The sequence below is a fragment of the Colossoma macropomum genome, unplaced genomic scaffold (assembly GCF_904425465.1).
Source record: "Colossoma macropomum unplaced genomic scaffold, Colossoma_macropomum, whole genome shotgun sequence".
NCBI lineage: Eukaryota > Metazoa > Chordata > Actinopteri > Characiformes > Serrasalmidae > Colossoma > Colossoma macropomum.
Window position 1 is genome coordinate 43,334,010 of NW_023494791.1, and position 24,436 is coordinate 43,358,445.

At 39.7% G+C, this 24,436-nt stretch overlaps 1 protein-coding gene and 3 non-coding genes across 4 annotated transcripts in view; 2 read left to right on the forward strand and 2 right to left on the reverse strand.

The window, feature by feature from the left end:
* atrnl1a (attractin-like 1a) overlaps positions 1 to 24,436 on the forward strand; it is a 370,723-nt gene that overhangs the window by 297,090 nt on the left and 49,197 nt on the right.
* On the reverse strand, positions 8,471 to 8,542 carry trnag-gcc. The gene has a single exon. It is a non-coding gene; the product is annotated as a tRNA-Gly (tRNA).
* Positions 9,197 to 9,267, reverse strand: trnag-gcc. The gene has a single exon. It is a non-coding gene; the product is annotated as a tRNA-Gly (tRNA).
* On the forward strand, positions 9,719 to 9,789 carry trnag-gcc. Its single transcript has one exon. It is a non-coding gene; the product is annotated as a tRNA-Gly (tRNA).

Genomic DNA, 24,436 nt, shown 5'->3' on the forward strand with positions numbered 1-24,436 from the left:
ATAAATGTTTATAAATGCTTATTCCAATAGGCATCATTCACTATAAAGCTTATATGGTAACACTTTCTATGAATGTCACGTTTGTAAGCATCTATAAACACATTTATAACATGTTATAATACATTCATATGACATTATAAACATGATTATAAACATTTATAAAAATGAATTACCCTTTATAGCCATGTTTATTATACATTATGAATTGTTAATATAAAGCATTATAAGTAGTGTTGATAACATGTTATACTGTCAGTGCCAAAGAAGTCAGTCCCAGCTTGGAGAGTGTAAAGTAAAGACAAATACCAGGCTAACGGTGGTGTACATTACCTTTCCCACATTGGGTAAAACACTGATGGCAGCACTAGTTTAAACTCTGACATTTGAAGCCTGTAATGTGCTTTACTGTGAATGTTTTAGTGTTTCAGTAAATCCTTCAGTAAATACTTCAACTTGAAGCCTCACTCTTAACACTGGAGGAGGCTTTAGTACAGTACCCTTCACTTTACTTAGAGCGGACAAATATGACTTATGAGCTCTTATAATTTGTTATGATCAGTACTTATAATGCATTATGTTAACAATTCATAACGCATAATGAACATAGCTATAACGTGTAATGCATTTTTATAAATATTTATAGCCATGTTTATAATGCCTTATGAATGCATTACAACATGTTATGAATGTGTTTATAGATGCTTACAAAGGTAACATTCATAGAAAGTGTTACCGCTTATATTTGTCAGTTTAAAAAAGTTAGCTGAATTAGCCTTTATGACAGATGCTGCCTATTGGAATAAGCATTTATAAACATTTATGTAGAGTTCTGTCAAGTTAGGAAAATAAGTGAAAAAACTGGAGTTTGTAAAACTAGAGTTCAAAAGCATAATTAAAGGGCTACAGAGAAAGTGGGACTCCTGACAACCATGCAAGGTAGACACCAAAACTCTCCCCATCAGATAAACCTTTCATCTCTGAGAGAGAGGAGAAAATCAAGCAGCTTCAGATCTGAAAACATCCACAGGTGTTTCTGTCCATCCTCCCACTGTGAGAAGACAACTCAGTGTAATGAGTCTGTCGGATGGGTAGCTGTTAAGAAGCCTCATTAAGCCAAGGAAACAGACAAGAAGAGTCCAGACCAGACATCACTGAATGTGTTTGGGATTGTTTGGATCTTGAGAAGCAGAAAATATGACCCAAGACTGAACTTTGGAGGTGCAGAAAACTATCCCTGCAGATTTCTTTGGAAATCTGAAAGCAAGTCTCCTGAAAAGAATGGAAGCTGTAATAAAGGTAAACAGAGGACACACTAAATATTGAAATTTTGATCTTATATTTAGTTATTGAGGCTTTCGTGTGCTTTCCTTTTACATGTGTTTGCAATGGCTGCTGAAAAATGAGTAATTTCTACTTAATGGATGTTTTGTCTGTAAATTAAATAAATAAAGAGTGCTCTTGTACAGTAGGATATATAAATGGATGTTGTCAAAGCAGCTCACTAGAAATCTCAGTTCAACCCCCTGTTGTTAGTTCAACCCACTAGTTAGCATCTCACAATGCTACCAGAGAGTGAAGACTAGCACATGCTTAATCTGAGACTCTCGTATTGAAGTGTGTTCTCTGTAGAGGATGTGATAATGTATTTTCACATAGAAAAGCAACAAAAACCCAATTTGACTTTTGCATAATGTTACAACCCCACGTTTGTCTAGGGTGCTGTGGGATCAGTAATGTGGCATTAAAAGACTGAACTGGTGATGGATTAAAAGCTGGAGGAACAGGCCAGTAGAGCTTTTGAAGCCATTTTATCGAAACCAATCAAAACATAACTGGTGTACTATGATACCTAGTAACACGCTGAAAGAGTCAATGGCACAAAAAAAATAAATAAATAAAAACACCCACACCCCAAAAACACCTAACCACGCTTGCCTACTTCGAAACAAAAAGTACTTAGCTAATCTAAAAAAGGTAACAAAAACCAACTACTTTACACTTGACCAGTAACAAAAGCACATGTTGTGGTGCTCTCTGACCTAGGGAACTAGATAGAGTGGACTTCTATGTGGTGCGAATGTATAGGCATGCCCCTCTTACCTGTTTGAAACCCCAGGTGGCACAAACAATCAAGCTCTTGTAAAACAGTTAAAAGTGTGCAGGTCAAATACGAACTAAAGCACTTCCCCAAACAAGAGACAAAGTCTTGCAAACCAAGTTAAAAGAAGCGCTGCGCTGCTGTCGGAAGAAAACCTTGATTTGTTTCATCCTCATTTTTGACATTTTTCAGGTTTTACCATAACTTGAAAATGCCTGTTGTCCTTTACATTGTATGTAAATTTCATGAAGAATGGATTAAAAGAAACGGCACAAAACGACTACGAAAAAAAGTCTGGTTCCATTGACTTACATTAAAAGTAAAGTATGTTTTTTCCTTCTCCTGTAAAGTTACCATTTTGGAGATACAAGATTTTCTTCCGACAGCAGCGACTGGTAAAATACCTAAAAACAAAAGCACACCCCAACATGAGGTTTAAACACACTAAAACACAGCTCACATGATCAGTCGTCTCCCTCTTCAGCCATCTTGAAGGCCTCTGATTGGTTAGAGGTCCTAATGTGACTGCAGGGCAGGTACCTCTGTTTGAAGGGAAAGGCCAGGAGAGAGAGAGGCTGTACATCTCTCTAATCAGCTGTGTACTTGAACGCAGTCACTTCAAGTCTCAGAATTCAAACTCTGAACACGTTCCTCAGACCCCGCTGCTTTATTGAGTAGAAATAGCTGCTTCTGCTTTATTAATTTTTTTGAGGTCATATAAACTTTCCTGTTCTCATCTAACGTTTGAAACTTTTTTGGCTCTCCTGTTTTCAGTGTTTATTCTGTCATCCAGACCTCACAGATTAGTGATTGCTCGCATGCTGCGGTTCAGCGTGCCCAGCAGTGATAAGGCACAGATAAATATCGTATATCATCCGCCATTGTCCTTGTGGTCAACAGCCATAATACTCCCCGCCCCATTCTCGCTCTCCAGGCCTCTCTCTGTTTATCTCTCTTCCTCTTTCTTTTGTCTATAAATATTATATGAGAGATCAAAGATCAAATGCAAGTGAGCACATATCAAATTTTGATTTAAGCCTTAGAAGTAGCAGTGATATTAATTATTTCTCACCGTGTATTTCAGCTGGAACTCACAGGCTTTGGATTTGGTAGATTATTGTTGCATGCAACGTCTTGTTTTGCAGAAGGAAAAAAAAACACATCCCTTACATTTTTGCCATGTTTATCATTTGCTGACATCAATCCAAAGAGAAAAGAGATGGAAGTGCAAACAGAAACGTGTCATATACAATGAAAATCAAATATAATTATAGTTTATTACATAACTAAGCATGTAAGTAAATTCATTCAGATAGTATAGCAAGATGACAATAGTTACAGCTGTGTCCTCCCACACTGTTAGAAACCTTTTCATAACCTAATGTTTTGAAACAGAACAAAAAAATAAAAAGCCTGGAGACGAGACGGGGTGTGAGGACTCAATACTCAGAAAATATCATTTCAATGGATGATAGATGTTCCCTGACTAAAGGTACTGAGATGTACCCTTGAGGGTCCCACCCCAGTGATAAGAGGGGTACAACCCCAGTGATAGTTTCACACCTTTATTATAGAGAGTGCAACAAAAGCTGTTCCTACAGGAGCCACCAACATTATGTTCCTCTTCAAAGAGACACTGACTTCCATACAACCAGCTACCTGAACTCACCTTAGCTGCCTTGCAAATTCCTCTCTCATGTACATCTAAAATGCCTAAAAGAAGATATTTCTGAGGAGATTAGATGTAAGATAATTCATTTGCAGAAGGAAGGGGAAAGTCAAAGAGAAAAAGTTCTACAGGTGTTCCTAAAACTGGAGTTTAAAAAAAAATATTAAAAGCTACAGAGAAAATGGGACTGCTAAAAAGCATGCAAGACCTGGCAGACCAGCAAAACTGCCCCCATCAGATAAACAGCACTTAAAGCTATTACCATTCAGAGAGAGGAAAAAATCAAGATCGGAAAACATCCACAGGTGTTTCTGTCCATCCTTCCACTGTGAGAAGACGACTCAGTGCTATGGGTATATGAAACAATTTTCACATCATCCATTTTAAGTTCATTTTAGTTTTGTTTTGTGTCCAAAAGTCTAAAAATGACAGGCAGCACAACTGTCTGACTATATATGCTGATTAAGTAAACTATCAATAAAGGTAATTTAGTTATATAAAATTTCAAGATAAATAAGAATTTGCCATTTTATGTTTGTAAACTTTACAATAAAATCTATGTTGCAAAATGAGGCAACTTTAAAAGTACTCAACTCTGAAAAAGTTCTTACTTTCTCGAAAACAAAGGACTTTTATTTTGACATGCTTTTACAAAAGACAGGCCAGGGTATTGCCTCATGAAGAAAATGTAAGTATAAACTCAAGTTCAAGAACAAAGATTTCTACAGGTGTCTAAGCAGATGCCTGTGTAAATTGAAATTAGTCTGAAAAGTCAGGTGGTGCAACCAGTAAGTCAACTGGTGCCACCAGACCAGCACAGTTTTAATAACTGAAATAGACAATTACCAGCTTTGATAATACTAAATATGTTTAAGATATAAAGTGCACAAAGATATAAATGCAAATATATATGCAGATACGATTTAATAAAAACTGTCATTTTAAAAAACCTTATTTGTCATTGACCCATATATCTCCGTTCACCAGCTAACACAAATGTAGAGTTTTATTTAATTAGCCTCTGAAGGTGCTATATAAGTGTGTTCAGGAGGAAGCAGCGAAAAAGAAAATCATTCCTCCTCCCTTCTGATTACACGTGTCTGAATGACCCTTCGGTATTATAAAGCGAGAGGTGACTCATCAGCATAAATCATCTTCTTAACATGCGAATAATGTGCACACAGTGTCATAAAGCTGATGAGGCCACAACCCTGAGCGTCTGAACACACCTTGCCTCGCGCAAGGGTGATCGATTGCAGACCGCCATTTTCCTAATGCCATTTAGAGGGAGAAATGAATCAATTCCGTATCTAATGTTTTAATGCGCTGTATTTATTTTCAGTGGGCGGGTAAATGTGCTGCAGGGTGTGGAGATAAAGGATATTTATGACAGCTGAGAGAAATGTGTCTAGGAGACACGACTGCCTTTACGCTCGCACGGTTGTACATACATACGTGCACTTGTTGTGGGGGCAGGGTTAAAGGTTTGAAGGCCAAGCATCTCACGTGACATGAGAATAGCCATTATGAAAATTTTGTATGGGTAAACGATCCTATAATCAAAACAATTTCCTATATAATTTAATATGGTTAAAGTAAACAATACTTTAGTAGGGACTTTAGTTAAAGAGCGCTTTACTGCAGCTCCACAGTGACACAACCGTGTTTGAGATCTCCAGTTTGATCCCTGGCAATGCCACAGCCATCCGTGATCAGGAGTCCAAGCCAGCATAATTGCCTTCACTTTCTCTGGGTGGGTAAGAAGTCCTCCTCTCTCCGCATCACTCAGAGCGATGCTAGCTAACACAGACGTCTGTTGGCTGATTAGCAATTAGTGTTCTCCTCCAAGCGTGTTGAACTTTCTGATGATGTGTTAGCAGCAGTTTGAACAGATGTAGTGGTGCTTCACGTGTCTTGGAAGAAGCAAGTGCTACCCTTTACCCTCCCAGTGTGTGATTGAGGAGATCTAGCTAGCATGTTAAATTAGCCATGACTACATTGGTAGCAATAATAACAATTTATAAGCATGTTCTGTTGTTTTCACCATGAGTGCATTGACATGCACTTAATTGTCCGATAACTGCAGCAAATCAGATTTTGTCCGTAACCCAAACAACACACACTTGAGTAATGAAATAATGTGAAAACTCCAGGTCTACATGAGTCAGGCAGTAATCAGATTTTTGCTTTACAACCAGCCAATAAACTCACAGAAGAAGACGTGATGTAAACGTAACGTAAAGCTTTTTTTTAAACGTTGTGCCACTTTACCTGAAACTATGAACATACGTCATCTAGAAGATGAAGAATATTTAAATCCTTCATTTTGTCAAGAATGAAGTTGGTTTCAGCGCCGCTCCAAAAGTGTTTTGCTGCCGTCTTGCAGCAACGCTGCTCGCTTATTTCCGGTACCACAGTCTGTTTGCACATGCGCAGACTGAGAAATCCGAAAGAAATCAGAGTAAGGGTACACATGCACTGAGAAATCTGATTACTGGGCTAAAATCCAGCTCTCTTTATCGGATTTCTTAATCACATATCTAGATTTTGCTTCAGTCTAAGAAATCAAAGTATGCTGTTTACATGAGTATTTGAATAATCAGATAACTGTAGAAATCTGATTATGATCCGATTATTGAGTGCATGTAAACACACTCCATGACGCTGAAGTTTTCCAGGCTGAAGTTTTCCACTTCAGTCTGTGTTGCTATAATAAAGGTGAGCAGTCGACATTGAGTGAATCAGAAATGAGTGATGTAGAGAAGTTTATTCATCTTAAATATTTGTGATATGTATGGTGAAGTGTGTATATATTGTAATAAGGTTTTGCGATAGAAAAGCGATGGCCAACAGCCCCCTAGGAGTACCAGCACGGCCCACTATACTACAACAACATAATATTAATATCAACCATTAAAAAACATATATATATAAAGAGAGAGAGAGAATATAGTAACTGATCCTCATAACTTGTGGAGGCATAATGTAGCATAATGTTCAGACAATATAATGGACAGTTGGTAAAAATAATGTTACAGTGAATGGAGATGCACGATTTCGTACTGACAGCGAAGATAATTCGAAGGGCACACATCTAAAGAACCGTTTTAGAAGTCAAATGGTTCTTTAAGCCGTCATGTTTCTGTGTGTAACCTCTGCATTTACTGAAGACCTCTAGAAGAGTGTAGAGCTGCAGCTTTTCTGAAGCGAACTCTGACTTTTCGAAATAAACTCCCCTCTCTGTTCTGGGCCAGCCCGAGCTGAACCGGGCACATACAGCCTTTACATTAAAAAGCTGAGTGACTATTGAGAGATAAGGGGGGATGACAGCAGAGGTTTGAAGTGCTGTGTCCCGGGCACCTGCTGTCTGTGCTGGGTAATCACAGCCTTGGCCCCGGCCTGTCTTTCTCACCAGCCTGCTTCACTCACAGCAATCTCAGCTATACAAACACACACACATACACATCACAGCCAGCTCACAGAGATAGAGCTTCCATCTCACTCTTCGCCCATCTCCCCCGAGTGCATGATTTTCTCCCCAGCCAGAATCAGAGTATGGATTCTTTATCATGAATTCTGCATCTGCCCTGCTTATGCTTGCTATGCATGTTGATCTTCAGCCAGCTGTCCTGAATTTGCCCATGAAGTGGGGAAACAAAGCTGGAATAGAGGAACCTAATGGGTGCTATCCAGCTGGAACATGCTTTTCTGTCTCATGTTTGAATTACACTTCGCCTCCCAAAAGAACTAGCTTTATGCAAATCGGTGGTGATGCAGTATAGATGCAGTAGGGGGAATGGGGTTGGTTGGCACAGTGTTAACTTCTGGTTTAGTAGGAAGAACTACTCTTGACCTCTTGACCAACGTTCATCCACTTTCTCAAGAGCTCTGGACATCACAATCTGTTAAGTTGAGGGAAACAGTTAATAGAAATGGCTATCAGCTGCATTTTCACATGTGATTTGAAAGCCAATAATAATAATGCCAGCTAACTAACTTCAAGTAATACAGAGTTATGTCCTAATGTAGGTGGGGTAGGTTGGCACATTGATTTTGGGGTCACCGAATGTAAGGCTATTGTCAAAAAAAGATAGTGCTGTATTATACACTGCAGCATAGCATGTTAGCATACTAAATAACACAATTCACATGCAGTACTGTACAGTCTCACTGTTTATGTTACATTTGCATTAAATTTGTAACAAGTCGTTCTTACCTTTAAGCTTTGGGCCATTTGATGATAAGTGACTCTCTCAGGTTGAAGCAAACATACCTTTAAACCCAAAATATTTATATGTTAAGTATGATTCTTCTAATATGAAATATATAAAGAGGATTTCTTTCACAAAGGGCATCTACTTTCACTCAAGTGCAGGAGTTGGGTGCTTTGTCCTCCACTGTTCAGTGCAAGCCAACGATAAAATAATGAAACATTCCTAACGTTTAATTGATGTAAAACATTATTACCATTTAATGTTTCTTATTGTGATTTGGTTTTAATTGAAAGCTGTAAAATGATGGCCTTTTAACACTTTGTCAGCCATCCCCATAACAGGTGCCAACCAACCCCATGTCGGGGTTGCAATATTTCAATGCCGGGAAATATTTCCTGGAAAGAAAGACACAGTTTTTTTCAAAATGTGTTCAGTTTTAATTTCATGTTTACTTCACTAGTGTATGCAGTTTATGTCAAAACAAGGCTGTGCATTGGCCGGGAATCGAACCCAGGGCCTCCCGCGTGGCAGGCGAGAATTCTACCACTGAACCACCAATGCTGAGCTGGCAAGTCATATGACCCCATCCAGCTGTGACCAGAGGGTCAGCAGAGCCTGTGTTTTCAACAGAACATGCTCTTGTTCTCTGCTGTTTTTTTCGGTCTTTGTAAGGTGTGAGTTGTTTTTTTTCTACCTCTGAATGCAGGTAGAAGTAGGAGTGAAGGGGGTTCTTCAGTTCTCTGCATTGTGGAATCTCTAGATGCTAGAACTGTCTGTAACATCGTAGATTAGCGCTTCTGTTGCTTCTCCAGAGCATGCTCTTGCCTTCTGTTGCTTTGTCTTCCTTACTTCTGTGGTTTCACGGGTAAGTACATTTTCATATGTATATAGTATAAACTGCAACAAACAGCTGCACCGGTCCAGCAGAAACGACGAGTCTCAGTCCGCTTTCAAATGCAGCCTGGTTCAGTTCACTGCTGGTGGGAATGCAGTCAATGATGAAAGCAGGGAATTCAACAACAGAGCTCTCTTTCCTTCTCTTCTAGCAGCACATTGGCACTGTACTGTCAGCACCACATCAGTGTTACTGCAGTGCTGAGAATGATCCACTACCCAAATAATCCCTTCTCTGTGGGGGTCTATGGGAGTGTACTTAATGAAGTGGCTGGTCAGTGTATTGTGTTAAAGAATGTGCATCTCTTAAAAATCTCGCTGTGCATTGGCCGGGAATCGAACCCGGGCCTCCCGCGTGGCAGGCGAGAATTCTACCACTGAACCACCAATGCTGAGCTGTTGGGTTATGTGACCCCATCCAGCTGTGACCTGAGGGTCAGCAGTGCCTGTTTCTCTTGCTCCCTGTTGTTTTGTCTCCCTTACGTCTGTGGTTTCACAGGTACACACATTTTTGTACATACATAGTATTTGAACTATTTCTGGATCTGGGAACAAAGGCTCATCTGTTGCTGTTTGCGTTGGTCATCCTCTAGTCCTTCATCAGTGGTCACAGGGTGCTGTTTGCTGGATATTTTTGTTTGGTGGGCTATTCTCAGTCCAACTGTGACATTAAGGTGTTTAAAAAATTATTACTATATATGTATGGAAATGTATGCACCTGTAAAACACAAACAAAATTAAGGTAGAAAAAATAACAGACAACATGAGCAAACCATAGAGCAGCAACAGGAGCTGCTGACCCTCAGGTCACAGCTGGATGTGGTCACATGACCTGCCAGCTCAGCATTGGTGGTTCAGTGGTAGAATTCTCGCCTGCCACGCGGGAGGCCCGGGTTCGATTCCCGGCCAATGCACAGTGTCTGTTTTAAGAGATGCACGTTCTCTAACGCAATGTTATGCCTGTATGAAAGACTCATGCAATTTGTACCTAAATCACCCACACCACAAAATAGTATCCATAGCATTCATGTGAGTAAAAATAGTGGGACATTTAAAGGATGTCATGTCTTAAAATGTCCAAATCAATGTTCTCGGCAGTCTGTAATCACAGAAATATAAAGGTTACACTACAAAGTAATAAAGCCAACAACAGCACTGCATGTAAGTGTAATATGTGCCTTAAATCTCTATATCTGTTGTCTTCCAAACTGGATGAGGGCATGAAAGAAAAGACAAAAACACGAGTCGTGTTACCCCAAGTCTGTTACAGTGCTAATCCATTTTTTTTACAATGCAGAGAACTGAAGAACCCCCCTTCACCCAAACCTCCACTCAGCAGATGCAAAATACAGAGCCAAGTTCCTCCCAAAAATCTTTGGAATCATGTAATTTATGTAGGCAGTCTCATCTATCTATGCGAATACGTGGGCCAAAAATTGCATATTAGTGAAGGGATATACACCGATCAGGCATAGCATTATGACCACCTCCTCGTTTCTACGCTCATTGTCCATTTAATCAGCTCCACTTACTATATAGGTGCACTTTGTAGTTCTACAATTACAGACTGTAGTCCATCTGTTTCTCTGCATACTTTATTAAACCCTGTTCTTCAGTGGTCAGGACCCCCATGGACCCTCACAGAGCAGGTACTATTTGGGTGATGGATCATTCTCAGCACTGCAGTAACACTGACGTGGTGTTGGTGTGTTAGTGTGTGTTGTGCTGGTCTGAGTGGATCAGACACAGCAGTGCTGCTGGAGTTTTTAAACACTGTGTCCACTCACTGTCCACTCTATTAGACACTCCTTTCTTGTCAGTCTACCTTGTAGATGTAAAGTCAGAGATGTTAGCTCATTTGCTGCTGCACAGTTTGTGTTGGTCATCCTCTAGTCCTTCATCAGTGGTCACAGGACGCTGTTGGCTGGATATTTTTGGTTGGTGGACTATTCTCAGTCCAGCAGTGACAGTGACGTGTTTAAAAACAATGAACAAATTTAGGTAGATACTCTAGTGAATGACATCTAGATTTTGCAGTCATCTACAGAACTCATTTTGTACACCATTTCCTGGGGAGGTGATGGCACCAGGATGCTCTGTGGAAAAAGGACAAGCCGGTGGAGTGAGTGTGATGCTCTGTGCAATGTTCTGCTGGGTAACATTGGGTCTGCCTGTCTACCTAAACACTGTTGCCGACCAGGTACACCCCTTCAAGGCAGTGGTCTTCCCTGATGGCAGTGGCCTCTTTTAGCAGGGTAATGCACTCTGCCACACTGCACACATTGCTCTGGAATTTTTGAAGAACATGAAGATGTTGTCCGGGCCTTAAAATTACCCAGGTCTCAATCCAATCAAGCATCTGTGGGAAGTACTTGAAAAAGTCGAATCCATGATGGCTCCAACTTGCAACTTACAGGACTTAAAGGATCTGCTGCTAATGTCTTGGTGCCAAATACCACAGAGCACCTTCAGACGTCTTGTAAAGTCCATGTCTTGTAGTCAGTTTTGACTTTGCCTATAACCTTCATCCATATGAGTCCAGATGTGCCATTTCAGCAAATTTCATCACAAAAAGCATCAGACTGTCATCAGCTGTCAGTCATAAATAACCTGGATGATGCTATTTTAAAGCTGTTTAAACTGCATAGTTGTTGGCTCTGTATGACACCAGATTTCATCTGAGATCTGCTTTAGCCACTCACTAGCACTTCTGCACGTTGTGTATCTTGGACTGCTTTCTCATATTCCGCTGATCTTGCAGACAGTTCCATTAAAGCAGCTCTGTGGCCGCAGTGCCTCCACTGGAATCGCAGTGAGCCTGAAGTGAAGGCAGATCTCTCTGCTGAATGAATCCAGCCCACATGTGCTGAGCTCCACCAAAGATGCAGATGTAACCCAATAGCCACTCTCGGCCTATTAGTGCAGCTTTACATGCAAACAAGTGAGTGAACAAGGCAGTCAAACTTCAGTTACACAGTAACGAGATACAGAGGAGAAAGTCAATAGCTTTTCATTTAAGGACATGTTTTACAAGGCGGTAGGAAATGATCAAGCTGAACACGGGTTTTCAAGTATTAATGTTCAGTTTGTCTTTCTCTGTCTCGCCACACTTTGCACGCTCTAAAGTTACCGCACACCATATTGCTCTTCTCTGAATGCTGAGGTCTTACATCTTCTTTTTACAGTGTCTATACTAGAGCTTTAATCTTTTTATAGCCTGACAAGAAAAAGTCCACAAAGAAAAGATTCCACAGAACCAAATCAGTTTTTCAAAATGTCTGCATGATCCAGTTGTTAAGATGTGGACAACCTCATTCAGAGTGGCTTGATTTACAGTTCACATTTACGGTATTCGGCACTTACCATGATCATTTTACGCAGGTAGGTGAAGGTAGTGTTAGGAGTCTTGCCCGAGGACTCTTATAGGTACAGTGTAGGGTGTTTACCCAGGCAGAGATTAAACCCCAGTCTACAGCGTAGAAGGCAGAGGTGTTACCCACTACACTACAAACTTAGTAGTCTTTACAATGGAGGAAAGAATTCTGAATATCTGTAATTTTTAGCTCATTTTCGTTTCATAAAGTTATCATGCTTGTTGTTTTGCAGTAATACTCTTATTTCCTTATTTTGGTTGGAAACAAAAGGGTTAAGATCTTGAAGCAGAAAATTGTCCATTCATGGTACTACAGGACCATGGTACCTAGGTAGATACAGCCAAGTGAGCTCTCCCATTAGTTAGGCCTTCAGGAGCTGGACTGAAGGCCTTACACATTAGAATAACTACCAACATAATTAGGAACTGACAGTGAAATCGTCCAGCCAAGTTTTGATTTACAATTGGCGGGAGCAATTTCTGGAAGTTCTAGATATGTCACTGACTGTAAATAGTTAGGTTAGGTTTCAGTCAGTTGTTAGTTGTAATGGAAAACAAAAGCAGCTCTATAAAGTGACTCTTTTACTGAAAAAGTCACTGTAAAACTGATACTAGGTAAAATGTATATTTCATATTGAATGTTTTATACAAGCTTCAAATGTCCATTTTTAATCTAAAACAGCCACAGATGTTCATGTGCACCAGTGTAAGCTAAAATACTATTGTAAATCCCATAGAGGTGCATAGAAATTAGCATTATAGTAGAAGTTTTCATTCTTGTTTCTTGACAGAGTTTTGACATTTGTAGTTTGAACTGAAGGCCCAGCTCTAATCAGCACAGTTTGACACTGTTTTGGTGACCTGGCTGCAACTGGTGACTCCAGCATGCAATATTTAAAATTCAAGGCGATAAAAGTAAGGAAGAAGAATAAAACAGAATTGTTAAAGCCGGCAAAATTCTGATAAAAGAGCCATAGAAGCCCAAAACATGAGCCCAACCTGGGCCCAACAAATATTGCACAAATAATGGCTTGACCTGACATCAAAGGTCAGGTCCTGTTAGGTTTGGACAAATATTTCTAACTCTGTAGACCTGCGTCTAGATTTTGGTCACTGGTGAATGTTCACATGCTCCATGGAACATCTCTGTTTTATTAGCTGTTAAGTTGTTGTGTGTAATCAGAGAGTACCTGAGAGAGAGCCATTAGCAGATGGAGTTCAATAGTGCTGCAGTTCAGGGGTCATAAACCAGCCATCAATCACTCCATTAACAGCCTCATGCCACCTGCAGCCTCTCCGTCTACGACAGTACCATGCCAGGGCTTGATAAGACTCAGTATTACTCACATCCACGCATGTGATTATATTTGTCGTGACTGTAGTGCGTTTAGACCATTGTGTAATCACTCAGCAAAGCTCATATATGTACATTAATGACAGAGCTGTTGATGCTTTACGAGCAGATGTACAGTTGTGTGCAAAGTCAGAGACCACATTATATTCGTTTTCAGTCAGAGCGGCCATTCATTTCTCACTGTCTGGAAAACAGCATATATTTAACATAAAATTACACAGCATCAGTCACTACGTATAACATCTGCATTTTCAGTGTTTAATGTGTCCACTCTGTGTCTTTATTGCAGCTTCTGTTCTTTTCAGGAGACGCTGTTTCAGATTTTCAAAGAAACCTGGAGGGATATTTGTCCACACCTCCAAAGTTCAGTCTTAGAAGTTGGTTGCATTTTCTGCTTCTCACAATCCAAGTAATCCCAAACACATTTACTGATGTTGAGGTCTGGACTCTGGGTTGGCCCAGTCTGAGAACTGAGAACACCAGCAACTTCTTTGTTTGAGGTATCTGTTTCCTTTTCTCTGTGTCTGTTAACATAGCATAGAGCTATGAAGTCTAACTGCCCTTTGAAGATGTCTTGAACATCACTTTATTATCTCAAAATCACCTTAAACTAAATGTAAATAATAAAAAAAAAGTCTGAAGCCCTGACACAGGATTTTTATTTTACTTGGTTCAAAATCAGATGTTGTGAAAGTCACAGTTTGCTAAGAAAAACAGTTTTTATCTCTTGAAACACCCTTGGAATGTGATCAGCCACAGTTATTACATATGTGTAGTGACTGCTGAGCATTCAATTCTGTTTATAAAAACACAAAGTGAGAATTTGACGCTCATGCTTAAGAATTAAACCCTTTCTATAGATGATATTATTGATTATATAACATAAATAGCCAAGTAATACAATAGTATTTTTCCAAGTATTTTTTTTGTAAAATAAAGGGGCAAACAATGAAAACTGAACAACAACAATCCTTGCATAGCATAAATTTCAATACTGGAAAAAAAATCTTTAACAAGACTGTAAGAACTCTATGAAGTATGACTAGGGATTAGTCCTGGTCTTCACAGCATGCTGAATGGAGATTCTCAACTGAAAATAAAATGTTTATATAATGATTAACCTCAATCTCAGTCCAGGAAAATAACCAATTGTGATAATAAATGCATAACATTAATAATAAATGGAGTATTGTTCCTTTCTGTAACGGACAGTCATGAGAGAATTTAAAATATGCACCATCATCATCAAAATATGTATTTATTTTATTTCTTACAGAATAACAGAGTTGACTGCAAGTAATCAACACAGTGCTAAACAACTTTGGCAGATACAATACAAAAGTAACTCATATTTTCTTATTGACATGCTGTGAGTAAAGTATGACATTTTTTGGCGGGGCGATTCAGGTGTAGCATATAACCGCATTTCCTTCCCTTTTTAATTTTCACACGCATTTCATTTTCACTCACACTCTCACGTCTCTTTCCTACCGATTTTGTCAGAGTAAATTAAACTCACATTAGGGCCCAATCTGTTTGAACATGCCGGGACTCCTGTCATGTCTGTGTGGGAGATTAGCAAAGCTTAATGCTTCTGCTTTCGTTTGTAGAGGTTTTAGAGTCTTAGGTCAAAACCCAGGAGGGGTCCTGCCAGACTTACTCAGCCCAAACACAGTCACTCAGCCAGCGTCTCCCAACAGGCTCTGATCAGAAGATGTGGGTGGAAATAAAGGCAAAAGTTCGGACCTGCCAAATAAATGACAGAATTTATTTCATGAAGGAGGCTAAATGTACATTTCTTTTTTTTAACTTTTTTTTCCACTTACAATATTTATGGATTTATGTACTGAAAACAATGTGTACATGACCATTTTCCACCTTCTGTTCATCCCTTACAATGAAACCATTTTTGTCACTGTGCCTTTAAGACTGATATATGTAAATGACCTCTGTCCTGATTGGCTGCTCACTATTGTGCTTCAATTCAAAAAGCAGTCCAGGTTGAAACACTCTTCACACCAGCGTGAATGAGTGGAGCTAAAGTGCTATAGGAGGAATAGGCAGATATATAAGTGCTAGTGCCCAACCGATATATGGACCCACAGTTTTATTAATATCAGCAAAAATATCACCATTAATGCACTGATTATTACCCATTGTTTTATTTAAACTCACAATCTCAGAAATTGAAGGAGAAGCCCTCCCATCTTTAACTTAATGCTGAACTTGAACTGGTGTATCTGAACACAAAACCATCATAACTGGAATAATAAAAACAGGCTAAATATATCCAAACCTAACTTTTATCCATTCAGTACTGATGAAAACTAGGAAAAATTTGAGGTAAAAAATTAAACTCAAACTGCAAATAGTTATGGGCAACACTGCCACAAGTGCTACAATATTTATATTATTTAAGAATATACGTTTCTGCTGTTTATTTGAGTTTGAAGCTGAACTATGTAGGTTTCCGGGATTTGGAGACCTCTCTGGTGAAAATGTGTAATTGCATGCAACGCGCGGAAAAACTTTTTGTAACATGGGTTGTGCTTCGGACCCCTTCCCTGAGCGGATGAATCTGATGATTGTGAGCTTATTATCTCTTATTGTCATCATATCTTCATCAGTACAATATTTTGATTTTACATTGGAGACCTAAACATTAAGCCGGACCTTCTTTTTGAACTTGCTGCATGTGACGTATGTGTGACGGATGTATGATGTGGTCCAACAAAACTCCAGTAAAATCCAGCCCAATGTCTCTTATTTTGGAAAAAACCTAGTGGAGTATGAATTTGATCAGTTGTTATTGTCTGTATTTTCACTCTGGACCTCACAGTTATCAATTCAAAATGTGCTGTTTCTGCCGCTTAGTTTCCATATATGGACTGTATGGAAAAACACATTTTGAAACAACTTTGACTTATAATGTCAGATGATTTTATCTTGATAAATTAAATGAATGTGTTTTTCTATTATATGGCTCCTTTAATGTTTATGACATTGAGTACATTTACATATAATCTGATAAGTGTACTGTTTTGGCAATAATTCTTTCAGCACGTTTACAATCGCTTTCAGCCTGATAATGAGAAAACTCCAGGTCTACATGAGTCAGTCAAAAATCAGATTTCTTTCTTTCTCCAATGTCTTGCTGCAGTTTTCTTTCAACATGAAGTCCATTTACTGGTAAATATTTGGGAGTGTATGGCTCCAGATTGCACACAGTGGTCATTTGTTGGCATTTCGCGGTTGTAGCGTTGAAACAAGTGTTTAGTGTTTACTGTTTCCCAGGCAACCGTTCTCTGTCCGGTTCTCTTGCACAGTTGAGCAGATGTAGAAAAACGAAAGAAAACAGATAAATGGTATACAAAGCTGAAAAACCTGATTACTGAGCTAAGATCCAGATCTCTTTATCGGATTTATTGAAATCTGATAACAGCTTTAATCCAACCGGAGAAATCTGAGTATGCTGTTTACGTGACCACTTTGGATAATTGCCAAATAGATAATGATTATTGCTGTAGGCGTAGATTTTAAAGGGTTGAGGAGGACATGTCCCCTTCAATGTTTGGAGGGGATGAACCCCAGCTCCCGTCCCCAATCTGGACTTTCGACCAAAAGGATATATTTTTATTAGATTATTTAAAAACATGTGGCAGAGAGAATCTTTGAACAGTTTTACCCAGATAAAATCATAATATTTTTATTAAAACACTAAAAGGTTTGCTGAACTGCAGAAAATATGTTTCAGTAGGGACAATTCTTAATATTACAGGCTGATTTCTGGACTTTGGGACACATTTTAAAAGCAATGGGATCTAACTGCTCACCGTGTGGCCAAGCGGGACAGGGATGCAGTCTCACTTCCTGCTCTAAAATGCAGGAGTGTGGCTAAAAAAAGGCTCCACCTACATGCAAAAACTCTGTGTTTCAGTAGCGACATGAAAATGTGGGACAGAATCTTTTTAGATTTTTTTTTTATGAATGAAACTGGTGATAAATCTTCACTTCAAAACTTCACTAAAATTCACTTTAAAAGAAAAGTTGAAATTTAAAATATTTTCGGACTGCAGTTTGAGATAATTCAGTAGTTGTAATCCATAAAGCACATATCATGGTGTAGGTGATATGAGCAGTGCCCCCCCAAAAGTTGAAATGAAACCTACACCGCTGAGTATCAGTGCGTATAAACACACTCACTGCCAGTGATTTTCACTGACTCGGCCAGGCTGATTTCGATTCTTCTGATAAACAGAAAGGAGAGCTCTAATACAGATGCAGCACTACAAACTTTTTGGCACTTTTTACTACAAATACCTCCAAGCACTTGGACAAATGAGCTGCATTTCTTCATGGAGCAGCATGTAATCAGACTGCTCAGAGCTAACAGATGTCTCTCCAGCACATTGCAAAGACCTGAAATCTGCATTCTCCTCTATAATTGGCAAAAGTCATTCTATTTGCTGAAGTCGCCCAAAGCTTTGATGCAGCTGGTTCCACGGCTATAACTTTCTGCGCTGATAAATCGAAGCTAGCTCTTCTGGTTAATATCTCCTTTTCTATTAAGACTTTCCCTTATTTCTTAATGACGACTGGCCCGCTGTGTTTCTCCTCAGCCCTCTAATCAATAGCTCCTCTCTCAAAGAGAGCAAAAATATAAAACGAAAAACAAAATCAATACTGAACTTGGAGCAAACATTTTCAGAAATGATGGGCTTTGTAGCATTTCAGATTGTTGGATCTGTGTATTTATTTATTTATTTATTTATTTATTTATTCACCCAGCCATGACTGGCCCACATCTGAGGTCCGGAAAACACATCCATCTTCAGTGTTAACAGCAGTCGAGAGCTAAAGACACACTCTGCCTTTTGAATTAAAGAAGTCGGAGCGTTCGCCAGGCATTAGAGAGATGATTAATTTGTCGCTGTTGAGGACTGTTGAAGCTGCCCCTCTCAATAATAGGATTGCGCTCTCTCTCTCTCTCCCTCACTGTCACTCTTGCTCTCTCTCCCAGCCTGCAATTGAAATGGAAATTCAGAAGCAAGTCGCTGTGGCAAGGTAGACATTTTTTTTTTAAAATCTGCCGTGGCTAATGAATCCGTCTGAAGATGCACTGTCGCAGCTTCACGCTCCACTAAAAGCTTGCAGAATGCCGGGGCATCTGCAGTGCAGCATGCGGGGGGGATTGGGCGAGGTTGAGTAAATGTAGAATTGTAGCTTAGCTAGAGATGGACAATATAACGATATATATAATTGTTATCGTGTTATTGTTGGTGCGCTGCTATGAGTGGATCAGACACTGCAGTGCTGCTGGAGTTTTAAACATGTCAAAGTCACTGCTGTGCTAAGAATGATCCACCACCCAAATAGTACCTGCTCTGTGAGGGTCCTGTGGGGGTTCTGACCACTGAAGAACAGGGTAAAAGGGGGCTAACAAAGTATGCAGAGAAACAGATGGACTACAGTCTGTAACTGTAGAACTACAAAGTGCACCTATATAGTAAGTGGAGCTGATAAAATGGACAATGAGCGTAGAAGCAAGGAGGTGGTTTAATGTTATGGTGTATTATAAAAACAGATGTAGACCCATTATAGAGAGACTGAAACTACAACCAGCAATGTACATTGACTGCATAAGCTGCACAATAACAAGCAGCTGATTGGAGGGCTAATGTAGCGCTGCTATTTAACTGGCACATTTTCTTTAGGCCAGATTGTTCACACTTTTCAGTTATCATGATGTTTCATTTTTTGCAATATTGCCCACCCTTGAAAAGATCCAGTCATGCTATCATTAGTCGTAATTCATTTTCAGCCCTGTAAATAATCATTCAGCACAAGAATCATGACATTTTGTGAAATGGTTCTAAAATATTTAACAGTTTTTGTTCCAGAACCTACAAAACATTATTCCTACATTTCACAGAGTTCTTTTGCACTGTTTTAGCTTAGTAGGGGCGTGGCTATGTCTGCACTGTACTGCATGACCACACCCTGCATCGGAGCTTGTCGCTGAAGAGTGGGCAAGAAGCAAGGCAAGTAATCATCACACTGTTGCATCACTGCTGCAAGAACAGGTGAGGCATATCAGTACTTAGATGATGATGAACGGTGATCGGCTGATGGTGGAATTCTGGGAGATTAAGTCCATACAGGAAACAGAGTCATCTGACTGTGTGATAGTCACGTGATGTCCCAGGGAGTTCTGGGAGATTGAGTCTTTGGAAGCAGGCACAGTGGAGGGTGCTTACATGTGTAAAATTACATATATTAATAATATATAACAGCAAAATGCCAAAAAATTAAAGAACTCATTTTCAATAGTTCTCAAGCAGCCAATCATGTGAACACGTGAATTGTGTTCTTGTAGGCTACAGAGATGGCAGAGCCTTTAGACAGTCACAGAGATGGGAAAGTCGCGGCTGTGGAAAGTGCTCTTAAGAAAGGCCAATACACGACAAAGTACAGCTGAGTGAAGACAAGCCTGAGAGGAACAAATGATGCAATTTCTATGGGAGCGGGATGAAATCTTGCAGGGAGCGAACAGAATTGGGACCAAAAATTCCACAGACCTTTGTTTCTATCCAGATGTATTGAACACATTTAGAATGAAATTTAAGTATGTTTAATAAATGATGCTTCATTTTTTTTTTGTTTAACAAATCTCGGACTGGTCTCACAGGACCAGATATGATCTCATAATCATACAAACATAACAAATCTTGGGCTAAATGTGGGAGGGAACATAGACTTATTAAGGTGGGAAAAGAGTGAGTTAATAAACACTCCCTGCACAGACGGTATTCTGAGGCAGAAAGGCACCCAGTTATGCCTCAATTGAATGTTTGTGTAAAACACTGCCTGCTGAGGTTCCTCCATTCGCCCTGTTTTCTGAGGGCAGCGTTGGTGCATCCTTTGCTGCCCTAAATATCCCATAATCGTTTGTGTCTGCGCTGATGCGTTTGGAAAAAAAAGAGTGGTAAACACCAGCACTGACATAGTGGATAATGCTGCCTTCTAAAGCATTGAGACAGCTGCCTTCAGATCCGGACACAGCCTGAGTATGAAAATCTGTAACCAGTCCAACACTGTGTGACACATGAGCACATTAAATGTAGTAAAAATAAACTTTCTTGCAGAGGAAAAACTGTTTCATTAGCTAACAATAACTTTTTGTTAGCTAGCTTGTGTTTTTGTGGTATTCGAAGACGTTGGAGGTTGAGTTTTAGAGGGGGTGCGCCCTTGTTAGCAGTAGATTTCCAGCGCCAAAAGTGTAACGAATTGTCCCCAGATCACATCTAAGCATGTGAGACTAAACTCTAGTGCACCACCTTCTGACATTAAAAATAGCCCAGTGTTCCTGTTGTCCTTTAACACATCAAAAAACAATCCGAAAGATGATAGTAAAACAAAGAATATCAGGATCACTTATGAAAACAGGTTTTTGCACTACAGTGATGAATCTTAAAAAGTTCATCGCATAACTCTTACAATGAATAGACTGTAAGGACGGTGACTGAGTTTAGGACCTAAAGTTTCACCATTCAGTGAATGATCTGACACACTGTCCTGCATCTGCCATGGTCAAACCATTCACTTCCCACATATGGAAGCAAGCTGCAAGCTGCCCATTTTGAACGCACTGTTTTTATGATGGCACTGATGTTTTACAGGCCCCATATCCTACATTTCTTGTACTTTATTTGTTTCCTTGAGGTCCACTTATAACACTTGTACGAAGCCCTGCTGGTGACATACCATATAAATAAAAATAATGTGTGGCAATGACTTAGTAAGGTGTGGGAATGAGATAATTAAGTCATGGCCACAACTTAGTAAGGCATGGAAATGAGATAAGTAAGTCGTGGCCACAACTTAGTAAGGCAAGGGAACGAGATAAATAAGTTGTGGCCACGACTTAGTAAGGCATGGGAATGAGATCATGCTTTATTAAGCTGTGGTCAGGGCTTAATTATCTCATCCCCATACATTATTAAGTCGTGTCCGCGCATTAGGATCTCGTTCCCGTGCCTTATTAAGTCACAGCCATGACTTACATATCTTGTTCCCACACCTTGCTAAGTTGTGGCCACACATTATTTTTTATTGATATGGGACGTCACCAGCAGGGCTCTGTAAAAAATGGTCATAACTCATTTTTATATGACCATTTTCCCACATCTCTCTTTATCCCTTACAAAGATAAATGAGCGCAATTCTGATTGACTGCATTGGATTATGACTCAGAGATAAAACACTGCTTATAACTTCAGCGCAAATGGGCGGGGCTGAAGTGTTGTATGCTGAACAGGTGAATATAAGTAAATGGGTTGGTTAAACAGTGAGTTTAAAACTGTATGTTTTTGTGTAGCTTAGTTTCCACATATGGAAAACACACATTACTTCAAAGTCCTTTATTTAAAAAGTGAGGGAAATACGGTTTTCCATGATATGGGTCCTGTAAGGAGTGTTTCATCCCAAACTGTGTTTTGAATAAGGCACAAATACAGGACAGCCAATGGGAACGAAGGTCAGGCACAGTAACGAAAACAGCCTGTTTAATTCTAATAGAGAGGAGAAAAAGTCATGACTGTTTTTCCACACAAACACAAATAATGTAGGAGTTGACTGAAGTCCTGTTATGTCTGTGTGAATTCTATAGCATCACCATAGAACCGGCTCACATCACCTCGGCCAAAGGCATGGCAGCGAGCCTGACTGCAGCTAGCGAGCAGAAATGAAAGACACGTAGCGAGAGCATTCCTGACGCAGCGCGCACGGCCGCAGAGTTATCCCAGTTAACCTGTTTTCCCTCAGATTCTCCTCTTTCACTGTGTTCTCTCTCTCAGCTTTAATCAGTTCCAGCATCTTGTGCTCCGTGTCAGGCCGAGTCAGCATGAACACACACGCGCGCACACTCGGGCTGATGCCTTTCCCGAGACACTGACAGGTGTGTGAGTAAATGTGCCAGCCGCTGTAGGGCAAACGTGCCAGCAGGTTCTCACGGCCTCTGTCTGATTATGCTACCTGCTGCTGCTTAGACAGTATCATTACGCAGATGGTGATGCCTTTCTTCAGCCATTGCTCCCTGGATTCTACTTGACTTAACTTAGATGCATGCCTCGAGCATTACTCAGTAAAACAGAAAGCTCTTTGTCTTCTTTCCAGATGAATAAGGGCGAAGGTTTTTCTTGAAGATTGACAGGGAAGGGCAGAAGGTCAAGGCCGTGTGGTCAGGCATACACAGGGCAATGGTCCATTCACTGAACGGTGATGAATCTTTAGGTCCTAAATTGATGGCAGCAGCTTTTTATGGGCTGTAAGCAGGAGTTTTTTGGGACCTCCATCTTACTAGCTGATGTACAATAAAATTAAACCATATCTAAGAAAAATGACCACTGTAAACTGTCTGCGTTATTTACAGTTATAACTGTGTTGCTGATGATTGGATGCTCGTTTGAGGTTCTAATGAGTTGCAGGTAGCTTTCTCAGCATTATTGATGCAGGATTTTTTCTCACAACACAGTATTTCTTGCTTTACCAGCTAACTTTAAGCTTAGTTGGATCTATCCCTGGTGGCAGTGATGCTTTTTATCATTATAAATGCTTCACTTTTTACATATTTAGGTAATATGATTTCTTTTTCCTCATTTGATGATTCATGTTTCACGTGATTGGCTGGTCATCATTAACATCACTCTTTAATGTCCATGTGCATAAGGATTAATCACAGCCTGAGTATCTAAACCTGGATTAACAGAGAAAGTCGTTAACCACTGAGTTAACAGCATCTGTGTTGGTTACGTTTTGTGAAGCTGGAAGTCTAAGTTGAACCTCCTTCGCTAGACAGACTCCAGATCGACTGCATCTTGTTGTCAAACTACAAGCCAGAACAAATAGCATAACATTAACACTGCAATAAAAACACAGAACATACCTTCACCTTTATGCTTTTTCTCATCTTTTTTGAGACATGATCAACCAGTTGCTTTGGGGTCTGTGTATCTTTTGGGCATTTGATTTTCATTACAAATCCAGTATTAAAAACCGGGAAATGGGTCAGTTCTCGTTTCTGTTACTGACCGTGGAAAAATCAAGAAATATCTTCGTTTAACAGTTTCACAAACTAATCATAAAATCAAATAACAAAAAAACAACAATGGAATAAAGGGTTGTATTTTATAATCCAAATAAAATATATATATTGCCTTAACCGGAACTAGACAATAAATAAATTCACAGAAATCACAGGCCTGTTTGTTAGTGTTGTGCAGAATCCTGATTCCCGTGTCTTGCTGGCTGATGGCACTATAGACACACTCCCGATTACAGTTGTTTCTGTGTGTAAGTGACAGTTAATCCAGAATTTTCCTTAACAACAAAGAGCACAACATGACCTGTTAAGGTACGAAACTGTCACTGGAGCAGTGCCCCCTTTGTCACTGGGGTGGGACCCTCAAGGGTACATCTCTGTACCTTTAGTCAGGGAACATAACTGTATCATAATCTATTGAAATTATATTTTCTAAGTTGTATTGACTCCACACACCCTGTCTCGTCTCCAGGCTTTTATTTTACTGTTCTGTTTTAAAACATTAGGTTATGAAAATGTACGGATACATACTTTTCCACTGACAAAAACTTATTTAAGGTACACAATTGGACCTTAAAACCACTGTTGTGGCCTTTTGAGGGCACATTTACACTGTATGTACCTTGATGAATAAAAACATACCTGTACAGTACCTTTATTTCTGACAGTGTAGGGGTGAACAGGCCACTAACTAACTTGGCTTAAAATGTAATGTATGTACTATGCAGTTAAACA